Genomic DNA, 24131 nt, shown 5'->3' with positions numbered 1-24131 from the left:
CAATTTTGCACGCACTAAGGGCCCCTTTTACTAAGCTGTGGTAAGTGCTAGTGTGCGCTTACCACAGCTTAAAATGGCTTATCTGGGGATGTGCTCAGGTGTCCTACGGTCAGTTCCAAATCTGCACATACTAATTGGGGTGCTAGTAAGTTTTTTTATTTTCTTATTGGATGGGGAGTGTCAGGGAGTCAGACAGTGGGAGTCTTTGCGTTAATCAGATAGAGCAGCTACATTACTGCATGCTAACTGATTAGTACAGGATTGCCACATGAGTCCTTACTGCCTACAAAGCAGGTGTCGGAAAGTGCTAATGTGGTAATTTATTTTTAATGGCTGCGTGGGAAATGGACCAATGACTCCAGAGACTGGGACAGAAAAATCAATTATGAGCAATTTTATTACAGACTCGACACAGATTTATTATTTTGACTCAGCTGATGTTGCATTGCTGCGTGCCCCAGCTACAAAGCTTTTTTCCAGTGGCAGTCCATTTTTAAAAAAATAAACGACACAGAGACTCCTGAGGCAGGCCTGTGGCCAAAACACAGATCTGTGTCGAGTCTGTAATAAAATTGCTCATAATTGATCCTTCTGTCCCAGTCTCTGGAGTCATTGGTCCATTTCCCACTCTCCTTAGCACTTTATTGATCCCATGGGATTTTGTTGTTCTACCACCTAGGTGGTTTTCCCTCTTTGTGTGCTAATGGCAATATTAGCGCATGGCCATAAATAAAAACAATAGAAAATCAGCCATTTTCTCGCTGTGGTAAAAACAGCCTTAATGCACACGAAAAACCAACATAAGAGCACACTAAGGCCAATTTTACTGCAGCTTAGTAACAGGACCTTTAAATTTTTTAATGTCCTCTAATAAACTGAAAGCAGGTTAACATATATAAATCTCTAGCCTTCAGAGATACCATGCTGCCTGACTGAATTTGTAGTTCTGATTATCCCATTGAACTACAAATCCATTAATAAACTGTGATCTACTTCAAGGCAGTGGCGTAGCCACATGTGGGCCTCACTTAGAGCTCAGGCCCACCCAACAGCAGCACACGTTTAGCGGTAGCTGGTGGGGATTCCAAGCTCTGCCAGCTGAAGATTTCCCCCTGATGGTAACGAAAGCACTACTCTCCATGATACCAACACCTGTGCATGCTCAGTTTTCAGCGCATGCCTGCTGCAGACTGCCAAGGTAGAAAGAAGCGTTTTCCTGCCAGCTGAGATATATTTTTGGTGGTGGTGGGGGGGAGGGAGAGAACACTTGGTGCCCACTCACTTCTTGCCTAGGCCCACCCAAAATCTGTTGTCTGGCTATGCCCCTGCTTCAAGGGATCTACAAATAATTTCCATAATGGCTGAACACCATTTGTGTGGCCCCTGTAAGTGCCTCCAAGTCAAATATATTTTACTTATTTTTCTCAGGGATGTAACTCACTAAGGGCCCCTTTAACCAAGCTGTGGCAAAAGGCGGCTTGCGCTGGCATTGGCATATGGTTTTGATGCGCACCAAGGCCCCCTTTTACCGCAGCTATACGTATTTTACCGCAGATATGTGTATTTCTTGCAGAAAAACATCTAAAGTGTATATTAAAAAAAAAAAATACATCCAAGTGTAATAGTCGCTGAACAGAAGACGTTCCCAGAGGAGGTGTTTTGTGGGCGTGACATGGGTGGTGTTAAGTATTTTTTGGCAAGAGCGAGTAGCAAAACTACTTCCTGGGGGCAGAAAGAAAAATGTCTGGAATTAGACCTGTTTAAAAAGTTTCTAGGATAAGCTAAACATGTCTTTGGACACATGTGTGATTTTGAAGAGTTGGAGAGTGGAAAGGGGAATACGACAAAATAAGGAAAATAGTTAAAAAGAAGCTACAAGGATCGGCTGCAAAAGTTAGAACTTTAAATCAGGTATGGGGCTTGTTTAAAAATATCATCGTGGAAGCCCAGACCAGATGTATTAACAAAGGTGGAAAGAAGAGCAAACAACAGCCAGCATGGTTAAAAGGTGAAATGAAAGAGGCTATTAGAGCCAAAAGAACATCCTTCAAAGAATGAAAAAATGATCTTGTCACAAAATGCCTAGCCACCTGCCTGGGGTTACCCCGCGGCCACTTAGAGAATCTATCCCCAGCACAGCTCAGGTTTGCCTGCACCTGCTGCTCGTGCTCTGCACTAGCACCCTCTTCCCACCAACTGGGTCATAACCCCCTCCCACCTTCAAAAAAGAACTTTAAAAATATTTTGTGCCAGCCTCTATGCCAGCCTCAAATGTCATACTCAGGTTCATCGCAGCAGTATGCAGGTCCCTGGAGCAGTTTTAGTGGGTGTAGTGCACTTCAGGCAGGTGGACCCAGGCCCAACCCCCCCAACGTGTTACACTTGTGGTAGTAAATGTGAGCCCTCCAAAGCCCACCACAAACCCACTGTACCCACATCTAGGTGCCCCCCTTCACCCCTAAGAGCTATGGTAATGGTGTACAGTTGTGGGTAGTGGAATTCAGGGGGGGGGGGTTGGGGGGTTTGGGGGGGCTCAGCACACAAGGTAAGGGAGCTATGTACCTGGGAACTTTTTCTGACGTCCACTGCAGTGCCCCTTAAGGTGCCCGATTGGTGTCCTGGCATGTCAGGGGGACCAGTGCACTACGAATGCTGGCTCCTCCCACGACCAAAGGGCTTGCATTTGGTCATTTCTGAGATGGGCGCCCTTAGTTTCCATTATTGTCGAAAATCAGAAATGACCAAGTCTAAGGACGACCATCTGTAGGGATGACCTAAATGTCAAGATCTGGGCGTCCCCAACCGTATTATTGCAACGAAATATGGACGCCCATCTTCCGTCCCTTCGCCGGGACGTCCTGCGAGGACATCCTCAGGAAAACTTGGGCGCCCCTTTCGATTATGTCCCTCCACGCTACGCTACTCTACTAGAGTCTTATATCCCACAAAAACTCTTAATACAGGTTCAGAGCAAATTACATTTAAAAAATTGACAATGATCAAAAACACAACATAGCCAAGTTCACAGTATGCAAATCAATTCTAGCTGCAAAAATAAATAAATAAAAATAAAAAAAAGATTTTAAAAAACCCATGTCTTCACTCTCTTTCTAAAAACATGATAAGACGAACTTTGAAAAACTTATAAGAGTAGTGAATTTCAAATCTCAACCACAGAGAAATAATAAGATCCCTGGTGTACCCAGTTATATGTAATCACTTTAACAGATGGAAAAGATAAGATCAAGCGTTCATAATTAGACTTTCAAACCGACCACCCAACAAACCAATCAACAAAGGAAAATTATCAGGCATATATCCACATAGGGGGAGATTCTATATATTGCGCCTTCAAAATTGGCGCTGAAATCAGTGCCGACTAGATTATAGAATAAGATTAGTGGATATTTCAGCGCCTAAATATACATGCATCCATTTATATTATTTATTTATAGTACACTTCTAGCCCACATTTTCCCACACATGCAGGCACAATGTGGCTTACATAGGATTAATAAAAATTACAATACAGTACAGAAGAGTTGTGGTAAGAGACAGGAAGCATAGAAAGGGCATATCATTCGGTAAGATTATGGTGAGTTTTCAGCAGCTTCTTGAACAATGAAAACATGGCATAAATTGCAGCGCGTAGATCTAGACACACTAAGCCAAATTCTATAACTACGTACGTAAATTTCAGAACCTCCACAAAATGCTCATTTCCCTTCCCATAACCATGCCCCTTTTTGCCTGCATGCATTAGAGGTTCAGCACACATCGTTACAGAATATGCTTAGTGAGTTGTGTGCCTAAATTCTAATGTGCCAATTAGTGCTCCTTATTGCTTGCTAAGTGCTGTTAACAGCGCTCATTAGCTTGTTAAGCTTGTTAAGTTACACGCATTGTTATAGAATCAGAACTCTAGGCACGCTATATAGAATCCAGGGAATAATGCCTTAAACACCAAACAACAGCACAGTAGCTCTTTCAGGGACAAACACTATGGGCCCAATATTCAAAATGATACATTTGGATACTATGGAAGTTTCAACATCTGTCCTCAAAGTGTTCCAATCCAGCCCTTAAATTCAGCAATTTCTCCTTCATCCATATCCAGCATTTCTCCTCACTCGCCTCCCCTCCATCAATGTGCATCTACTTCCTCTGTCTTTTTTTTTTTTTTAATTTGTACCCCGCACTTTCCCACTCATGGCAGGCTCAATGCGGCTTACTTCTCTCCCCTCCATCCATGACCAGCATTCCTCCTCTCTCCCTTCCACTCCATCCGTGTGCATCTCCTTCCTTTGTCTTTCCTTCCCTCCATCCTTGTCCAACATTTCTTCTCTCTTCCCTGCCCTCCACTCCATCCATGTCCAGCATTTCTCCTCCCTTCCCTCCCCTCCATCCATGTGCATCTCCTTTCTGACTTCCCTCCCCACCATCCATCCATCCATGTCCAGTAATTCTCCTCTCTCCCCTGCCCTCCCCTCCATCCATCCATGTCCAACAATCTCTTCTCTCCCCCTGCCCTCCCCTTCTCTCCCCCTGCCCTCCTTGCCATCCATCAATGGCCAGCAATTCTCCTCTCTTCCCTGCCCTCCCCTCCTCTCCAGTGATCTCTTTTCTCTCCCCCTGCTCTCCCCTTCTCTCCATGTCCAGCGATCTGTTCTCTCCCCCTGCCCTCCCCTCCTCTCCAGCGATCTGTTCTCTCCCCCCTGCCCTCCCCTCCCCTCCATGTCCAGCAATTCTCCCTGCCCTCCCTCAGCTCCCCGACAGCCCTCCTCTCCGTTCCTTCCTGCCCCCCCCAAGCATTTAACCCTTTTACTGTCCGTGGCAGCGGCTTCAGTAAAGAAGAAGGCACTGCAGGCTCACCTTCAGCTTCTCCCTTCCCTCTTCACACAGTGTCCCACCCTCGCGGAAACAGGAAATGCATCATCACAGAAGGCAGGACACTGTGTGCTAGGGAAGGGAGAAGCTGGAGCCAAGCCCACAGTGCCTTCTTCCTCACTGACGTCACTGCCATGGAAGGTAAAACACGTGCGTGGGGGGGGGGGAGGAGGAATGGAGAGGAGTCGGGCTGCTGGTCGGGGAGCTGAGTCGGGAGGGAAGGAGCCCTGCGCTTGTGGGGGCAGCAGTGGAAGAAGGTCACGGTTGGGCTGGGGAGGCTTAGCCTCCCCAAGCCTCTTATACGAGGCGCCTATGTTGGTGAGGCCCTATTTAGAGTACTGTGTGCAATTCTGGAGACTGTATCTACGGAAGGATATAAACAGGTTGGAGTCAGTAAGTTGGTAAGTGCTCTTGAACATAAAACATATAGGGACAGGCTTTTGAACCTCAACATGTATACGCTGGAAAAGAGGAGGGACAGAGGAGATATGATAGAGACATTTAAGTATCTTAGGGACATTAATGTACAAGAAGTGAGCCTTTTTGAAATGAAGTAAAACTCTGGAATGAGGGGGCATACGATGAAGTTAAGAGGAAATAGGCTTAGGAGGAATCTAAGAAAGTATTCATTCATGGAAAGGTTGGTGGAAGTGTGGAATAGCCTCCCAGTTGAGGATGTGGAGATGAGGACTCTGTCAGAATTTAAGAAAGCGTGGAACAGGCACGTGGGATCCCTTAGGAAAAGGAAGAGTTAGTGGTTATGGAGGATGGGCAGACTGGATGGGCCATTTGGCCTTATCTGCCGTCATATTTCTGTTTCTATGAAATAAATGTCATTAATAGTTTGCAATATTTGCATATAGTGCACACTTTTCTTAGAGTGCACACTTTATATACATAGTGCACACTCTTTACTGATAGTGCATGCATATGCAAAACCATTGTGCATGCTTATTATTGGGAAAGAGTACGCACTATCCCCTATATATGGTGCTCAAATTTGGGTGCACTGCTAAATGCACGTACAAATTAATTGGATAATGAGCTCTTAGCCATCAGTAATTGGTGTGCCCTTTAGTGAATCATGCTTTGTGCCTATTCCCGCACCCTAGCTTTGGGTGCCAGACTTACACCTGCTGAAACCTGATGTAAATGCTGGCACCCAAGTTGAGCGCACTGACCCATTATTCTGTAACAGTGCACGCAACTTTTTTGAATTCCCCTGACACACTCATGCCCCTCTCAAAGCCATGCCCATTTTGAGTTGCATGCTATGGGATTTAGGTGGCCAGCATTATAGAATAGCGCACAGCCAGATGAGCACGCAAATTCTAACTGGTGCCAATTAAACTCAATTGAGTGTTAGTGGCCAATTATTGCTCATTAACAGCTTGTTAGCCAATTAAGTAGCATGTGCATCTCGAGATCATGTCCAAATTTAGGTGCCCAAATCTGGACGCCATATATAGAATCTGGAAGGTATCTATTTCTGGAGATTTGATTACTGCAGAATTTTTAGATATTTTAGCCTTGATAGAGATCTGGATGAATGAAGCTAATCTGCTACAGATAAATGAGTTATGGCTTCCCTATAATGATTTACAGTAGGCTGACAGACTCAAGGGAAGGGGTAATGGGGTAATACAATTTGTTGTAATGATTTGAAGATGTACAGCTGCCGTTTTTAATACTCATGTTTCTGAGGCTTTGTTAGTTCATAGCAGGAATTGGGGCTTGTATATTGTATATACTCCTCCACATTATGCAGATTTATCAGCTGTGTTAGACATTGGTTTTGCAATATTAATTAATGAATTTTAGTGTTTTTCAAATTTATTTAAAAATGTATACCCTACCTAAGAAAACTAAACGGCTTACAAATTAACAGCATACATAAAAGTAATTCAAGAAAAAAATATAGCATGTATGTTTTCAATGCAAAGAGCTCCTAGCTCTCAGAGAATGAGTCCATTCTCTTGAGGTTAGAGTAGCAGACTTGGAGGAGCAGAGGGAGAGAGAGAGGTACATAGAGGAGGCCTGCAGAGACGTTGTAGAGTAGTCCCACCTCCAGTCTAGCAGTGTCTGTGTTGCCTTGGAGGAGGAAGGTCTTTTAAAAGGAGAGCATCACCCTGGCAAAGCTGGAAGTAATCCTGTAGCCAGGATCAGCCCACCAGGGAATGCAATATCCTCTGGCATCGAGGATGTGTCTCCAGGAGCTTCTGCCCAGGAGGGAAGGGTTAAGATGGCTATTGTAGTTGGTGATTCGATTATTAGGCTTGTAGATAGCTAGGTGGCTGGTGGACATGAGGATCGCCTGGTTACTTGCCTGCCTGGTGCAAAGGTGGTGGACCTCACGTATGACCTAGATAGGATTTTAGATAGTGCTGGGGAGGAGCCTGCTGTCTTGGTACATGTGGGTACCAATGACATAGGAAAATGTGGAAGAGAGGTTCTGGAAGCCAAATTTAGGCTCTTAGGTAGAAAGCTCAAATCCAGAACCTCTAGGGTTGCATTTTCCAAAGTGCTCCCTGTTCTATGCGTAGGGCTCAGGAGACAGGCAGAGCTCTGGAGTCTCAATGCGTGGATGAGGCAATGATGCAGGGAGGAGGGTTTTAGATTTGTAAGGAACTGGGCAACATTCTGGGGATAGGGGAGCCTGTTCCAGAATGATGGGCTCCACCTTAACCAGGGTGAGACCAGGCTGTTGGCATCAGCATTTAAAAAGGAGATAGAGCAGGTTTTAAACTAGAATCTGGGGAAGGCCAACAGTCGTTCAATGCACTATCTTTCAAAGATATCATTAAAACAGGAAAGATAGGGTATCCTGATAGCGAGGTTGCAATAGAGACCATAGTAGACCAGGTGTCTTTAAATAAAAAGCAGACAAAAGATTGCAAATTAACACTGTCAACTGCTGAGCAAGATGTAAATAGGAACAGCAAACATAATTTGAAATATCTATATGCAAATGCTAGAAACCTAAGAAATAAGATAGGAAAGTTAGAATATATTGCACCAAATGAAAAATTAGATATAATAGGCATCTCTGAGACCTGGTGGAAGGAGGATAACCAGTGGGACAATGTCATACCAGGGTACAAATTATATCTTAGTGATAGGGTGGATCGAATTGGTGGAGGGGTAGCAATGTATGTTAAGGAGAGCCTTGAATCAAATAGATTGAAATTTCTGCAGGAAACAAAATACATCTTGGAATCCCTATGGATTGAAATTTCATGTATAAAGGGGAAAAGAATAGTGATAGGAGTGTACTACCGTCCACCTGGCCAGGATAAACAGACAGTTGTAGAAATGTTATCAGAAATTAGGGAGGCTAACAAACTGGGCAACACAATAATAATGGGTGATTTCAATTACCCCGATATTGACTGGGTAAATGTAACATCAGGGCATGCTAGGGAGGTAAAATTCCTTGACAAAATCAAGGACTGCTTTATGCAGCAGCTGCTGTAGGAGCTAACAAGAGGAGGAAAAATTCTAGACCTAGCTCTTAGTGGAGCACATGATCTGGTGCAGAAGGTAATTGTGCTGGGGCCGCTTGATAACAGTGATCATAATATGATCAGATTTGATATCGGCTTTGGAGCAAGTACACACAGAAAATCCAATATATTTTTTTTTGTTACATTTGTACCCCACACTTTCCCACTCATGGCAGGCTCAATGCAGCAGGCAATGGAGGGTTAAGTGACTTGCCCAGAGTCACAAGGAGCTGCCTGTGCCGGGAATTGAACTCAGTTCCTCAGGACCAAAGTCCACCACCCTAACCACTAGGCCACTCCTGCATTTAACTTTCAAAAAGGAGACTATGATAAAATGAGAAGAACTGTAAAAAAAAAAAAAAAAAACCTTAGAGGAACAGCTGCGAAGGTCAAAAATTTACAGCAGGCATGGATGCTGTTCAAAAACACCATCCTGGAAGCTCAGGCCAAATATATTCCATGTATTAAAAAGGGAGGAAGGACGACCAAATGACAGCTGGCATGGTTCAACAGTGAGGTGAAGGAAGTTATTAGAGCTAAACGAAAATCCTTCAGAAAATAGAAGAAGGATCTGACTGAAAATAATAAAAAACAGCATAAGGAATGGCAAGTTAAATGCAAAGCGCTGATAAGGAAGGCAAAGGGGGACTTGAAAAGAAGACTGCATTGGAGGTAAAATCGCATAATAATTTTTTTAAAAGATATATTAAAAGCAGGAAGTTAGCAAAAAAAATCAGTTGGACCGCTAGATGACCAAGGGGTAAAAGGGGCACTCAGGGAAGACAAAGTGATTCTTCACCGAGGATGACAAGTCAGAGAAACTGAATGAAATCTCTATAAACCTAGAAGATATAGTGGCGTAAGTTGACAAACTGAAGAGTAGAAAATTGCCTGGATCAGATGGCATTCATCCCAGAGTACTGATAGAATTGGAAAATGAACTTGCAGAACTATTGTTAGTAATATGTAATTTATCTTTAAAATCAAGCATGGTACTGGAAAATTGGAGGGTGGTGAATGTAAAAAAAGGTTCCAGAGGTGATCCAGGAAATTATAGACTGGTGAGCCTGCCGTGTTTACACTTTCCAAAAATACTAGAACTAGGGGGCATGCACTGAAGCTACAAAGTAAATTTAAAATGAATCAGAGAAAATATTTTTTCACTCAACGTGTAATTAAACTCTGGAATTCATTGCCAGGGAATGTGGTAAAAGCAGTTAGCTTAGCTGGGTTTAAAAAAGGTTTGGATAAGTTCCTAAAAGAAAAGCCCATAAGCCATTATTAAAATGAACTTGGGGAAAATCCACTTCTTATTTCTAGGATAAGCAGCATAAAATATATTGTACTGTTTTGGGATCTTGTCAGGTACTTGTAACCTAGATTGGCCACTGTTGGAAACAGGATGTTGGGCTTGATGGACCTTCGGTCTGTCCCAGTATGACAATACTTATGTTCTTATTAAAACAATATAATTACTAAAAAAAACCCTAAAATATAATGTTTTCCAAATACTACAATGATACTACTGTACCAGTTAATTAGTAGAGCAAACTTGAATAAACAGATGAGTCTTCAACAATTTCTTAAATTGTGACAAGTGGCACCAAAACGCAGATGACCTGGAAGCTTGTTTCATAACCAAGGACCTACAATTGAGAAGGCTCTTGCCAAGATTGCCACGTAATTTAAGAAACTCAGGCCCCGATTCTCAAAAGCAAACATGGGCGCTAGAAGCCATTAGCACTGGATTAGCACCTGCATTTACCTGTGAAGAATGTTCAAAGGCCTGGAGCACAGGAACAAACGAGTGCGCAGACGAACAGCATGCTAATATAGTCTAGCTTATGAAAACGAGGTCATTTTGTATTCCTCCCCAATGCTCAGAAAAAAGAGTGCCCAAAAGAAAGCTGCCTTACCGCTGCCAAAAAAAATAATGCCAGGTCTTCAAAATCTGCTGGTTTTGATTGCTTTTGGAAGCAGAAGGAAGCCCGTGCAAGCCCTTAAGCGCTGGTTTTGAGAAACTAATGTGCGCAAGTCACAGCAGACCCAAAAGTGAAAGAACACATCCAAGCTGAAAAAACATTTAAACTCTTGTTTGTAGGCCGCAGAAAACAGATGCTAATGTGTGCTTCACGTTCGGGTTTATGCCAGGTGCATGCGCACAGGAGCTGAGCTTACCGCAGAACTCCTGTGCGCAGGCGCCAAACACAATCCTTCCGCCGAACTCCCTAATGCTCACCGCCATGAGCGTGCCTTTATTTGCATCTCATTAGCGTTGAACATTAGGGAGTTGCTTTACGGCTCTGTTCGGAACAGTGTCGGAGTTTTGAGCATCTGGGAATCAGTCCTGTTACTGATACTTGCTTTACATTCTCTAATCTCAATTGCCGTAAAGGGCGGTATAGCTGCATTGCTTTGCTAAATACCATGGCACCGATTGATGCGAGATTTGATAAATCAAGGTGATTTTAATAAACGTTATTGTGTTCCCACTTTCTAAATTTGAAGATGATTTTTTTGATGTGTATATCTATGGTTGGTTATAAACAGAAGATGTATTTTCTGACACTCTCAGGAGGGCCAGACCCTTCACCTACTTCTTAGCCCAGAAATGAATTATGATCCATTTAAATGTGTTCATCAGCATGCTGAAATTGTACCATGGTGAGATCAGTTTTTAGCTAGAGCAGAATTACTCATTAGCTAAACCGCAGTTGTCACAGGTTAAACCATATTTGTCACAGATTGTAAAGTATAAATATGTAAAGTCTGATCAGCAGTCAGTTGTTGATAATTGGAAATATTGTGGTGGAGCACTATAAGGAACTTGAAACTTAGTTATGCTGACATGATTGATGGAGAAACGGTAAATAATGTTACAGAAAGCGGATGAGAAGAAAAACAGGTGAAGGATCAGTGTGAGGAGAGGAAGGCTTCAGTTCAGAGGCCACCTTGGCCATGTGAGATACTGAGGGGGGGGGGGGATGGGACTTGGTATACAGCCTTTCTGAGGTTCTTGCAACTACATTCAAAGCGATTTACATATATTCAGACACTTATTTTGTACCAGGGGCAATGGAGAGTTAAGTGACTTGCCCAGAGTCACAAGGAGCTGCAGTGGGAACTGAACTCAGCTCCCCAGGATAAAAGTCCACTGCACTAACCACTAGGCTACTACTCCACTAAGTGAGATCAAAAGCAGAAAGTGATGCTGGAAGAGTTCTGGATGGTGGAGTAGGTCAGGGGCAGGGCCGCCGAGAGGGGGGGCAGGGGGGACAAAATTCCCCGGGCCTGGGCCTCCAAGGGGGGCCCGACGCCGCAGTCCCCTCCACCTGCCCCCCTCCATCCACTACTGGGCCAGGCCCCCCTGAATTCAGATCATAGCGCCTCACCTCGAACTCGCTCCGTGTGAAAGAAGCGCAGCAGCGGCAGTCTGCAGATCGCCTCCCTTTGGGCCTTCCCTCCCTGTGTCCCGCCCTCATCTGACGTAACTTGTGCGAGGGCGGGACACAGGGAGGGAAGGCCAGAAGGGAGGCAATCTGCAGACTGCCGCTGCTGCGCTTCTTTCACACGGAGCGAGGTGAGGTGCTATGATTTGAATTCAGGGGGGCCTGGCCCAGTGGTGGATGGAGAGGGCAGCGATGACGACCTCGGGGGGGGGGGGGGGGGCAGTGGCGGCAGCAGGGCCCCGGGGGTGGCCTTGCCCCGGGCCCGGCTCAGTATCTCGGCAGCCCCGGTCAGGGGAGGGGGCAGGTGAAGATGAACTAGGTGAAAATCTTAACCTGGAGTGGAGGAATGGCCTAATGGTTAGTGCAGCAAGTTGTGGGGGGAGTTGGGTTCAATTCCCATTGCTGCCTGATGGTCACTGAAGCAGAATTTTTTTTTTTAACAGATAAGCTTTCAATAGTTTTTGAAACAGTAGGAAAGAATTAATCTTTCTAATATCAACTCGGAGAGAGCACCATGTTGAAACTGCCTGATACATGGGTGGAGCATAGGTTGGACTTATACTTATGCATGTAACTTACAGAATGCTATGGCACTCATTTTTGAAGGAGACGGATGTCTCAAAAAGGCCAAAAAAAAGTCCACCTGCCAAAATCTTCCAAATCATGATTTTTGAAAGGCAGAATTTGGAGGATTTACACTGCAGTTCATCCAAATAGCAAAGGTGCGTGTTCGAAGCATGTTCTATGCAGGACTAGGGCAGGTCCAAAATTAGGATGTCTTTCAGCGATAATGGAATAGGAAGAAATGTCTAAGTTTAAAAAGAAGGACATTTTTATCTAGACCTTTTTCAATCACGTCCAGGGTACAAAAAGTTGCCCTGATTGAGCAGTTGACCACTGAAGGTATGAAGGCATGACTCCTCCTTATTCTCTCACTGGTTACAGGCTCCTTCCCACCCCTCTAAGAAGTAAGTGACAGTGGATACCAGGCTCTATGATAGCTTCAGGTATTATCATTCCTAATAGAGCAGCAAGCAAGTGGAAGAAGTAGCGGTGGTGGGAGTCGGGGATAGTGCTGGGCAGACTTATACGGTCTGTGCCCTGAAAAGGACAGGTACAAATCAAGGTAAGGTATACACAAAAAGTAGCACATATGAGTTTATCTTGTTCGGCAGACTGGATGGACCATGCAGGTCTTTTTCTGCCGACATCTACTATGTAGTGGTCAGTGCAGTGGACTTTGAATAATGTGACCTCAATGTAACTTCCACTTTAACTCTTATTTCTGTACAAATATGTGAACCCTCCTGAAAGTGTACTGAATTTATAAGACAGCTGCAGGCCTGGTGGCTATTCTGTCTGTTGCTAGAGTGCTCACAATAACATATAACAGAATTAAGGTGGGATTTGTATCTGAGTCCCATTGTCTAAAGTCTACTGCACTGACCACTAGCACCACACACCAGAAAATAAAAATATTTTTTCCGGCGCGCGTAGTGGACAGACATAGAAATTACTGCCCGGGTCACATGGTAGCTGGGCGGTAGTTCTCAATTGGCATGCGTTGGGCACACGTGGGTGCCAATGCGGCTTAGTAAAAGGGCCCCTAGGTTAGGTAAACTGTTATATGTTGTATGTTTTCTGGAAACAGATAGGTCTTGAGATGTTTTCTAAATTGCAGTAGTGAGTCAATTTTGTGCAAATCTAAAGGTAGTGAGTTCCGTAGCTTTGCACCAATAACTTGACAGATGAATGAGCAAAGGCCAAGAAGACTCGTTGCTCAAAAACTGGGAACTTCAAGTAAATATCCACTGACTGGAATGCAGATAAGACAGCAGGATCCTCATTCTTAATGGATTTAAGTACAAGAGTCAGTCTTTTGGATTGAATCCTCATCTCAATCGGAAGCCAAGGAAGAGATATCAATACTGAGGATATATGGTCAAATTTTGAAGTATGAGAAATTAAACGTGCAACAGAATTTTGGGCAATCTGTAAAGGTTTTAGGACATATAATGGAAGACCAATAAGCAAGGGATTACAGTAATTAAAGTGTGGGTATCCTGAAAATCTGACTGGCTAGGTGTGTCCCAAGAGCTTTTATAAAGGAAAGTAGACACCTGTATTCTTTTATAAAATAAGCTTCTACCAGGTTCTCTGTTATAGAATTGCCCTTTGAATCCTATCTTGTGACTTTTTAATTTCCCATGGAGTCAAATGTCTTCTGAAAATCCAGGTACCTTATATTGACCAGCTTACCTTTATCTGCATGTCTCTTTGTACTTTCAAAAATTCTGGTAGATTGAAAACCAGTGCGGGGAATATTTTATTAAATCCACATTTATTAAAATTAAGGTAGCCTAGTAGTTAGAGCACTAGCCTTGATATCCAGAGGTGCCCAGTTCAAATCTCACTGATGCTCCTTGTGATCTTGGGCTATGGTAATGGAGTAGAGGTGTGGGGAGTGGGTTTGGGGAGGATTTGGGGGGGGGGCTCAGCACCCAAGGTAAGGGAGCTATATGCACCTGGGAGCTTTTTTGTATTTTTTAAACATTTTTAGAAGTGCCCCCTAGGGTGCCCTGGCATGTCAGGGGGACCAGTGCACTAAAAATGCTGGCTCCTCCCACGACCAAATGTCTTGGATTTCACCGGGTTTGATATGGCTGGCATTTTTTTCCATTATCGCTGAAAAACAAAACCGGCGATCTCAAACCCGGCGAAAACTCTGGAATGAGAAGGCATAGGATGAAGTTAGGTTTTCTCAGACGTGGTAAAAACTGGCCCGGCATGTGCCAAAAACATGCGCCCACACTACTGCAGGCCATTTTTTGCCAAGGCTTAGTAAGTTTTTGCTAGATGTACGCTGGACAACTATCACGTTTTGTTTGAAACTTTGTGTCTGGTATTTTACAAGATATGTGAGAACAGTACTAGAATGTAGTACATTTCTGCTTGTTTACTGAAAATTTGACTTAAATATGTGCACAGTAACTCATGTTATGAGATGAAGTGCATGGGTTCCATTTTGTCTGTTCACTTTGAGTGTGTGTGTATGTAATATGTATTTCTTATTCTTTTAAAACCTTTCACTTTTATAAATATATGCACTTCTCTTCACATTTCTTCTTCAAATCTGTCTTCCCATATCTTATACGGAAACATGACCCCGAGTAGTAGTCACGTGGGACTACCGCTAGAGGTACCATTTTAAGAGATGGTGCTGGAAGGACAGGAGCGACTGGCGATTGTTCCTGCTGGGGACCCGCTAGGCCACCAGGGAATTAAGGTATATCACAGGGGTAGGTGAAGGCTTATGCAAAGGAGGGTCTTATTTGGGGGGCTCTACTGGGGAGGGTCTTGTTCAGGGATCCTCTTTGGGGAGAGCTGTATCGGGGAGGGCAGGATTGGGTGGTTTTGTTTGTAGGGGGCTTTTGTTCAGGGGAAGTTGGGATTAGAGAGAAACCCTGGAGGTTACAGTCAAGAACATTGGGCATGGCTTAGCGGGCCGATGTTCTTGGGCAATAAAATAACCCTAGCTAAAAGCAGAGGTGTCTCTAGTATTTAGCGCATGCTAAAAATGCTAGCATGCCTTTGTAAAAGGACCCCTAAGTGACTTGCCCAAGATTACAAGGAACAGCAGTGGGACTTGAACTAGGTTCCCCTACATAGCAAGCTTAGTGCTCTAACCATTAGGTTACTCCTCCATGTTTATATATGGTTTATCATGCAACAGCACAAAAAAATCCAAACTAATATGTATTTATTTTATTTTATTTAAAATATTTACATTCCACTTTGTCCACAGTTCCTAGCAGATTACAGTGTTAACATACATAATCAAAATAACTGATATTACATCACATCACATCACATCACATCACATTACAAGTAACAATGGAGAGCTAGTCCCTGCCTTCACTCTGTTCATAAAATAAACTTATGATAGTCCCATTTCCAACAGGTTTTCTCCCATTTTCTGAATGTGGCAGATATCTATCAAGCTCTCAGCATCTGTGTAACTACCGCCAAAAATTATGCTTTCACACAGGAGTCCAGTTTGCACATGCATATGTACTGCCCAGTGCGAGAGGCAGCTCCACATCGCTAGTTGAACTTGTTCTGTCCATGAAATGATCACCACAGCACGCGTCTTACAGTGGGCTGGCATAATTTGCTTGCTATATATTGAGGATTTTTCATCATGCTTATATATATTTTTTCAGGTTATAGCAATGAATACAACATTTTATCATCATTCATAGTTTTTATATTGTTTCCAGTTGTAATTGATCTTGTTCATTTTATGTTGTTTATTATCAGTGTCATGTTGTAAACTGCCTAGTACTGTGGATAGAGTGGTACAGAAACTATGGAAATAAACAAATAAATAAAGTGGTTTAAAATATGCTAAAACTACAGAGGCAATTTCAAATAAGCCGCATAGGGCCAGATTCTATATATGGCACCTAAAAAATCTGTACAGAACTCTATTTCACCTAAGTGTATTCTATGATTTATGTGTGGTATATAGAATATGCTTAGTCGATATCTTCGTGCCTAAATCTGCATGTGCCCATTTACACCAATGAAAAACTGGCATAAATCCCAGTGTGTAGATTTAGGCAGACCGAGTCATCTAATATAATAATTTGCACCTCCAACATTCTGAAGCTGACTGCCAGGAAGTTGAAGCCCGGTTCGTAATGTCTGAAGCCTTCTGGTGATGTCACCGTGTTGCCTGGGAAACCGCGATGTGTCTTCACCTTCCAGTTCAGCAGTCCCACCCCCGCCCCCCCATACGTCTCCTCCGATGTCCGCACCCCCCCTCCTCCCATGTCCGCCAGCCAGCGCCTCCCTCCCTCTGTCTCCATGGCCTCCGATAGCAAAGAGGTTGTGTGCAGGTGCCCCAGTCCTTCGTACGTGGCAGCTGCTGTTTAAAAAGTTTTACCTCCTGCTCGGCTGCCAACACTGAAGTCCAGCAAGTACAGACGCCGCTTCAGACAGGCTGTGGTTTCGCTTCTGTTTCTGAAGTTCCTGTGGTCCCGCCCTTCTGCAAACAGGAAATGAGGGCGGGACCAGAGGAACAGCTGAACCAAGCGGCGTCTGTACTTGCTGCACTTCAGTGTTGCTGGACGAGCAGGAGGTAAAACTTTTTAAAGAGCAGCTGCCATGTACGAAGGCCTGAGGCACCCACACACATCCTCCTTGCTGTCGGAGACCACAGAGACAGAGGGAGGGAGGCGCTGGCTGGCGGAAATGGAAGGAGGAGGGCACGGGCATCGGAGGAGAGGGGGGGCCCAGATAGAGGGGGGTCCTGAGACGAGGGGGGCTCCTGAGACGAGAGAGAGAGGGGGAGGGGGTCCTGTGATGACAGGGGGGTCCTGAGATGAGGGGGGAGGGGGTAGAGGGGGGAGGGGGTAGAGGCGGGGTGGACGAGCAGGAGGTACCTTGCTAGCGCCTGTTTCCTTTCTGTTGGAAACGGGCCTCTTTTACTAGTATTCTATAACTACTCATGTAAATTTTGGAACACCCACAAAATGCCCATAAACATGCCCATTTTGAAATGAATGCTTCACCATTTAGGTGTAGTTCATTATAGAATGCGTTTACTGAGTCGTATGCGTAACTTGCAATTATTGTCAATCAGTGCTCATTATTGCTTGTTTACTGCTGTTAAAAATGCTGATTGGCTTATTGAGCCAATTAAGTTACGCACATAGTTTTAGAATGCGCCTGGATTTCGGCACGCAAATCTAGGTGCCATATATAGAATCTCCACCATAGCAGAACAATATGTCGGTATTTGTCCTTGCATAACTTTAGGCAAGTTTGAAAAGTGCCCATGTATTAGTACCTGTTGTACAATTTGAGAATACCATTCTACGGGCCTCTTTTCCCAATGCAGCAATACCAGCTAAGCTCATTCATGCATTGCCACGCAGCTTGACAAAAGAGGTCCTATGTACGTACGTACTCTTCTCCTGACACAAAGACACCCCCAAGAACGCAGACTTGCAAAGCAGTCAAATATTGTGACATTGTGGATGTGTGCAGCTGTCTTTAGCCACTTGTCACGTCTGTGCTCACCTCGCCCTCTGGTGGCCAGAACCGGTGGCTGCTGTAGACCGTCACCCGTTTCAGATTTCAGCCCAGTCCAGTCCGGATCTTCTGGGCTGCCAGACTTGCTTGCTTGGATTGAACCTACACAGCACCCATAGTTTCCTGATGATGGCTGCAGCTGAGCTCCAGGTGCTGCTGGGCTTATTAGTCATTCTGAAACCTTGCTGCTTTGCCTTTGCATTGCATATAAGGCCCTGGTATGTTGGTGCTTGTTGCACTTCTGCTAGTCCAGTGTTTGCCTGAGATTCTTGCCTGTTTCTAGTTAGTCTGTGTTTAGTTTAGGTTTTGCTTGCTCTCCTTGCCTGGTTTCTTGTTTGTAATTCTGTGTTTAGTTTCTGTTTGTCTGTGTTCTGGCTTTGGGGCTGCTTGCAGCTCTTAGTTCTGTGTCTTGTTAGTCAGTGTTTGTTCCCTGTTTAGTGGCTGTTCTGCAGCTTTCTGTTCTGCCCTTTAGCTTTCCCTTCCTTGCCCAGTCTCCTGCCTTGCTGCCCATGTTCCTCCCTTGCCCCTCTGACCCTCAGTCCCTGTGCTGCCTTGCTGTTATCCAGTCCTGCCCTGTCCAGCAAGTCCTGCCGGCCATCTGAAGCCCAGAGCTCAACTCTTGGTGAAAAGTGGCCAAGTGCAGGTGAAGCCTAACTGTTTGCCCGAGATTTGCCCTGTTTCTAGCGTGGGGTGGTTTTGCCTGCCACTGCCGCTCCTCAGCAGTGGCCCAAGGGCTGACAGCCTAGTTTTCAGCCCTGAGAACGTGACACCACTCTGCTTTTGCCAGTTTCTCTCACTCAGGGATCTAGATACATAACTCCATGGTTAGGTACCTGCATACATTCATTTTACACCTTTTAGAAATGATTGCTTATTGACAGGTTTAAATGCCAATGACCTTGCTTTTAGTAACATTTTGTAAGTAGATTAAGTTGGGGCACATCTGGATTTTTTAGATTTTACAAACTTCCAAGATTAAGGTAGCATGGACACTATTAAAAATGGTGTCATCCTGATGGATTAGAATTGTTTCCCCTTGAATTCTAAATAGTTATGCTTTTTTTTTTATTTTTCGCCTTAAATGCTCCTGAGGGCCTTTCCTGTGGTATATAATTATATTTCCCCCATGCCTCCAGCTGAATCATCTCCATTAGTATTCAGACCAATTCATAGCTAATTGGGTAGAAGGCTAAAATGTTTTGCGACCCTCTGATAATTGAATCCCTTATCTTCAATGACAGTAAATTGTCATGCTGCCCTTTGTGACACTATTACAACACTCACAGTTACTGAATAAACCTCATGCTCATGCTTTGGGAAACTGGTGTTTTTGCATTACATTAATTTAATGACAAGAAACATCAGTGTTTTCGCCAAGATCTTTATCTCTGGTTTTAATGCATTTCTAAGTTTTGGGTAGTGGGCCCCTGTTTGTAATGTGTTTTCACAAATTTCTAAGAAAAATTACCAGGGGCAGGGAAATGTCAAATATTAATGAAGCTGGAAGCAAAAGGCTTCTTAATAGATTTTGTAGCTAAGTCTTTTTTAGGTTATTAAGATACCAGAATGCATGGGATTCTTTTCTGTATAGAAGGCAAACCAGATACTTTATGCCTTGAAAGCATTTATGTTTTAGAGATTCATGAACCACCTAAGCCAGTGGTTCCCAAACCTGGTCCTAGAGGCACCCCAGCCAGTCAGGTTTTCAGGATATCCAGAATGAATATTCGTGAGACAGATTTGCATACACTACCTCCATTGCATGCAAATCTCTCTCATGAATATTCTTTGTTGGTATCATGAAAACCTGACTGGCTGGCGTGTCTCCAGGATCAGGTTAGGGAACCAATGACCTAAACAAACAATTTTAATATCACCTCTGAAAACACACTGTTATAACCATTTTTGTAACATGGCAAATTAATCCATTCAACTTACGTGAAAAACTGAAATGTTTTTATTCAGGAAAACACTGTCTAACCCCAGTGCTGGAAGATAGTTTGAGACTTGACACTGGTGCTACACCCCTGTGCTCTGTCTGAATTTAATGTTATACCTGTAACATTTCTGTCTTCAAGTACAAATCATGCCTAGCGTTTGGTCTCAAACATGGCCATTGTTACTTTTCACAAACAGCATTATATTAGTATCTTTTGCCTTTGAGTTTGGGAAACAATTTGTTTTAATTATTGTATGTGTTTCACAGGGCTGTATCTATCAATGCTAGAAAATACAGTCGATTCTGGTTAATTGGGACACATCGGGACTCCTATACTTTGTTCCAATTAAGCGGCTGCCCCAATAAATGAAATTTTCAGTGAAAAAGGAGTACAGTACAAGCACAAGATAAAAGTCAATTTTTTTTTTATTCCTGGATCAGAATCAAGCAAACACAAAAGTTGAACACGACCCAGATGATTAAAAAACAAAAGTTGCCCTGTCTTGGGGACAAGATGGCGTCGTGAGCGGACGCGCTGGAAGTGAGCTCTGATCTTTTCCTTCCAATTAAACAAATTCCTGGTGATATGCCGCATTCTAAGCGTAAGGCGATGCTCCGAGGGATTCCCCTACCTTCCGGAACATCCACACCGGTAGGACAAGGACTCGAGCGCTTCTTCCCCGCTCTTTCTCGTGGAGGCGGTGCGGATTCCTTGACGGGGGGAATTGGTGAAGCGATCCCCCCACTGGAAGCTGAAATATCTCTCTCCCCGCCATGCTCGACACCTCCTCCGTGCCCTGCAACGATTGCCAGCCATACGGGGTCTACCCTGGAGCCCGGAAGGGGCGATTCAGAGAGGCCCATAGGGGAACGTGGCAGAGCTGAGACAACAGCGATTGCAGGAAGAGACACAGAGGTGAATCTGGACAGGATTTGGCTGAAGCTTTTAGATATTGAGAAAGCCTTGGGACGCTCCTCAGAAGAGGTAAAATCTTTAAATTTATACGTGAAAGAAGTGAAAGACTCCTTGGATATGGCCAAGCAAGATTTTTCCACAAGAATTGAGGCCTTACAGAAAGAGACTAAGCAGACTGTAGATTTCAAGGTGGCTGTGATAAAGGATAATTTGGATATTAGAAGGAAGATCGAACAAATAGAGAACTATAACAGGAGATTGAACTTACGTGTTTTAAATTTTCCTAGACTGTTGGGTGTATCCCCAATTGATATGTTTGTTAGATTTTTGAAAGAAAACTTGAATTATTTACAGGAAGTAGTTCCTCCATTAAATAAGATTTATTATATACCTAGCACAATGAAAAAGGCTGAAGGAGAGATATCAAATAATTTACAAAATGTCACAGCTATTTTGGAGAAATCTATAGATGATGCAAGTGAAAGAGGGACACTGTTGGTGTCCTTTGTTTTTCAGCAAGACCTGAATGCAATTATGAGATTATATTTTAAATCAACTAATCATATTTTTGCAGGTCAAAAGATTTGGCTTTACCCCGATGTGACAAAATCAATTCAAGAAAAAAGAAAAATGTTTATTTCTATGAGGTCAAAAGTTGTTGATAAAGGGGGAACTTTCCTCTTGGCTTACCCGTGTAAATGTCTCATAAGGCTTAATCAGACAAAATATGTTTTTTATGTTCCTGATCAGCTTAAATCCTTTCTGGAAGTAGAACAGAGTCAGAGTTAAAAGAAATGTAGAGAAATACGACTCCAAATTTGGATAAATTAGTTGATAATTTGATTTTTGTTAAAACTTCACTAATTCCTACCCCCCCCCCCCCTTTTTTTCTTTGCCTTATTTAGGCTTTGAGGTCTAAGTAAGCCAGATTATATTGGATTGTAAGTTTGAAATGACTATATCTGTATGACTATTATGGCTGTGTTTAACTTGACAGTTTGTTATACCTGTGTCAGGCCTAGTAACCCTCAGAAAGTGAGCCCCTGTGCCGAACGGAGTTAGGCAGCCGGACAATCCTGATCTTACCTGAAGAGTGGAGCAGCAACTCCTCAGGAGGTCAGGGGTGTGTAGACACAGGTGAGACTTCCAGGGTGGATGAAAAGCAGGAGCAAAGTCCAAGACCAAACAAGTCTCAGAGCAGGTGACAAACAAAAGCAGAGTCCAGGTCCAGACAAGTTTCAGGGCAGGCGGCAAACAAAAGCAGAGTCCAGGTCCAGGCAAGTTTCAGGGCAGGCGGCAAACAAACGCAGAGTCCAGGTCCAAGCAAGTTTCAGGGCAGGTGGCAAACAAAAGCAGAGTCCAGGTCCAGGCAAGTATCAGAGCAAGAGCAGTCCAAGAAAAACACAACGCCACAGAATCCACAAAAGCAGAAGCCGAAGCAATGAGAGTTCTACCTTGCTGCTCCTAAATAGCCCTCCCCATCAGGAGGACCGGTAACAGCTGAAAGGAGGCGGAGCTACCCGCAACCGTGACTCAACAGCCCCGGATTGGCCGGCCAGAAGCAGGAGGCGGAGTCAGCCGCGATCGGCCAATCCGGACGTTGTGGGGAGTGACATCATTCCTCTGAGGCTCTGCGCCTGCAAGGGATCCCTTTCTCGGGGAACGCCGGCCCTGTCCACCTGGCCGGCGTCTCCCCGCCGCCACCGAAGCGGACCGGAGGGCCGGAGCAGCCCAGACCACAGACAGGACTCCAGCGGTGCGATGCAGGGGCCTGGCGCCCGACCACCTCTCCTGGCCAACACTCCCTGCGGCACCCTGACAGCGCGGCATGCCCGACGGAGAAGCGGCACAGGTGAGGGACGCGACAGTACCCCCCCGAAAGCCCCCCTCCTCCGTCTCGGCCCAGGTCTAGAAGGATAACGAGAGTGAAACTCTCGAACCAAGTCGGGTGCATGGACATTCTTTGCTGGTTCCCAAGAATTATCTTCAGGACCAAAATTTTTCCATGAAATCAAATAAAAAAGTCTTCCCCTTTGGAGCTTGGAATCCAGAATTTCCTGTACCTCAAACTCAGGATCCGGCTCAGAATCAGGAACAGTAATCCGCTTAGGTTCAGGATGCCACTGTGAGGCCCGGAAAGGTTTGAGTAACGAGACATGGAAAGCATTGTGGATATGCAGGTTACTAGGTAAGTGAAGATGATAGACTACCGTCCCCACTCTGGTTTGAACAGCAAATGGACCAATAAATCGGGGAGCAAACTTCAAGGATGGAAGACGAAGCTTCAGATATTTGGTACTGAGCCACACCCGTTGCCCAGGCAGGAAAACAGGAGCGGCCCGACGATGGCGATCAGCAAACCGTTTATACCGGGCCGCCGCCCGCTGCAAGTGGTGCTGTACTGTTCTCCAAGTGTCCTGGATAGTGGAGAGAGTCGGCTGAACTAGTGGAGGAGCGTGATCCAAAGGAAGCGGAGGAGGAAGACACGGATGACGTCCAAAAACAGCAAAAAAGGGTGAAGTCTGGGAGGCCGAGTGCACACTATTATTGTAGGCGAACTCAGCCCAAGGCAAAAGATCAGTCCAATTATCCTGACGGGCGTTAGTAAAAGCCCGGAGGAAAGCCTTAAGCGTCTGATTAGTCCGTTCAGCCATGCCATTCGTCTGCGGATGATAAGCTGAAGAAAAAAGTGTGGCGACACCAAAAGCGGAGCACAAGGACCTCCAGAATCAAGACGTGAATTGAGAACCTCTATCACTGATGATACGCTGAGGAAATCCATGTAACCGAAAAACATGCTGGACAAAATGGGAGGCCAAAACAGCAGCAGACGGTAGGGTTCGCATAGGAACAAAATGTGCCATGCGGGAAAAACGATCCACCACCACCCAGATGACAGTGTTACCCTTGGAGGGAGGAAGATCCGTAATAAAGTCCATAGAAATGTCCTGCCACGGATGCTGAGGTATGGGCAAGGGTTGCAGAGGTCCCCAGGACTTGCCTGGAGGAGACTTGGTGCGAGCACAGGTGGGACAGGTAGAAACAAACTGTAGAATGTCCTGAGCCATATGAGGCCACCAAAAATAACGGGAGATGAGATGATAAGTCTTCCGGAACCCAAAATGTCCAGAAAAAGCAGAAGAATGACCCCACTGTAATACCTTGCGTCTGGAGCGGGAAGGAACCGGGGTCCGCAGAGAAGCAGCAGCCACCACCGACGCAGGAAGACAAGCCGGATCTAGCATAGGAGAAACCTCATCAGGTTCTTCGGGCTCCTCAAAGGCTCGGGAGAGCACATCAGCTTGGACGTTCTTTTCAGTAGGTCGGAAGATCAAGTG

This window comes from Microcaecilia unicolor, chromosome 2, assembly GCF_901765095.1.
Source record: "Microcaecilia unicolor chromosome 2, aMicUni1.1, whole genome shotgun sequence".
NCBI classification, from domain to species: domain Eukaryota; kingdom Metazoa; phylum Chordata; class Amphibia; order Gymnophiona; family Siphonopidae; genus Microcaecilia; species Microcaecilia unicolor.
The sequence above is the reverse complement of the archived record's forward strand: the minus strand, read 5'-3'. Positions refer to the sequence as shown.